Here is a 1,895-nt window from a genome sequence, read left to right on the forward strand (position 1 = left end):
TACTTGGGACTCCAGTCTCTTGATGGTTTCCCCTTGGTTTTTGATATTAGCTCGCACTTCATCCTTAAATACCTTGTTGTCTTGGACTTTTTTATATATGTCTTCAAGTAGAGCCTCAATCTTGGAAAGTCTATCCTCAGTTAGTGATGGTGGGTTGAGATTAGGTGGTTGTTGATAGGATCTGTATGAGGGATGTTGGTGAGTTGCATTGTTGTTGGAATTGTGGTTGTGGCATCTCTGGTCTTGGCCTTGGTCTTGTTGATTTCTCCACCCAAAGTTAGGGTGATTTCTCCATCCAGAGTTGTAAGTTTTTGAGTATGGATCATGGATTTGTCTATGTGAGTTCCCAATATAATTGGCTTATTCCCAGTCACCTTCTTCTACTATATTCACTCCTTCTTGAGCTGGTAATGAAGTGATGGCTGTTGTAACTTGATTTTCTTCCACCTTCTTGGTAAGATCTGCTAGCTGCTTGGTGATCATCTTGTTTTAAGCCAGCAATGCATCCATGTGATTTAGCTCCATTACTCCTCGAGTGTTGCTTCTTTCAGAAGCATAGAAGTAGTCATTCTCAGCTACCATTTTAATGACATCTATGGCTTCTTCAATGGTTTTCTTCTTGTTTAGAGAGCCTCCTGATGAATGGTCTACAGCCTTCTTTGACTCATAAGAAAGACCTTCATAGAAAATGTGAAGTTGAACCCACTCATTGAACATGTTCGGTGGGCATCTTCTTGTTAAGTCCTTGAATCTCTCCCAAGCCTCATAGAGAGTTTCACCATCTTATTGCCTGAAAGTTTGCACCTCAGCTCTCAGCCTGTTAATTCTTTGAGGAGGGTAGAATCTTGCCAAAAACTTGTTCACCACGTCTTCCCAATTTGTTAAGCTCTCCTTCGGGAAGGATTCAAGCCACTTGGATGCTTTGTCCCTGAGTGAAAAAGGGAACAAAAACAGCCTATAGACATCCGGATAGACTCCATTAGACTTCATTGTGTCACATATTCTCAGGAAGGTGGTTAGATGTTGATTGGGGTCTTCTTAGGCACTTCCTCCAAATGAGCAGTTGTTCTGAACAAGGGTGATGAGATGGGGTTTTAATTCAAAGTTGTTGGCATGTATAGTGGGCTTTTGGATACTACTTCCACAATTTCCTGGGTTTGGATTGATGTAAGAGCCTAGAACTCTCCTCTCTTGCCCAGCATGGTTTGCAGGGCCTTCTTTGGCATGGTTGTGAGCTTCTCCTTCATGATTTTTTCCCAAGTTCTCTTCCATATTTGTTTCAAAGTACTCTTCCTCTTCCTCAGCACCAACAACTCTTTTTCTTCTTGCTTCCCTCCTTGATCTATGGAGGGTCCTCTCAGGTTCTGAATCAAAGAAAGTTGAAGCTCTGCCTCTTCTCCCTGTCATACAACTAACAGAGCACACAGCAAGAGATAAAATGAAGTGATTATTCTTGTTAGAGTGATTGTTAGTATGAGTTGTGCAATTTATCAAACAGTTAGTGGGTTAGTGAGCAGAATTGTAAGTAAATTCAAAGAAAAAGAAGATAACGAGGGGATAGGGGGTGAGGAAGAAACTAAATAAACTGAAGGTAAATGACTGGAGAAAATAAACAAATAAAAGAAAAATGCTCAATCTAGTGAACTTCCAACTTAATCATTGTTGATACAAAATCAATCCCCGGCAACGGTGCCATAAACTCGATGCACGAAAACTTGTCTCTCAACAAATTTCCCTTCGGTAAGTATACTGAATTGTCGTCAAGTAAAAACTCACAATAAAGTGAGGTCGAATCCCACAGAGATTGATTGGTCAAGCAACTTTAGTTGAAAGAATATGCTAGTTGAGCTAAACAGAGTGTAGTTGATGTTGCAGGAAATTAAATGGCGGGAAAG

At 40.6% G+C, this 1,895-nt stretch overlaps 1 non-coding gene across 1 annotated transcript; it reads left to right on the plus strand.

Annotated features, from left to right (window-relative positions):
* Window positions 1-717: 717 nt before the first annotated feature.
* On the plus strand, window positions 718-819 carry LOC127746320 (small nucleolar RNA R71). Its single transcript, XR_008007940.1, has one exon. It is a non-coding gene; the product is annotated as a small nucleolar RNA R71 (small nucleolar RNA).
* Window positions 820-1,895: the final 1,076 nt, after the last annotated feature.

This window comes from Arachis duranensis, chromosome 3 (assembly GCF_000817695.3).
Source record: "Arachis duranensis cultivar V14167 chromosome 3, aradu.V14167.gnm2.J7QH, whole genome shotgun sequence".
NCBI lineage: Eukaryota > Viridiplantae > Streptophyta > Magnoliopsida > Fabales > Fabaceae > Arachis > Arachis duranensis.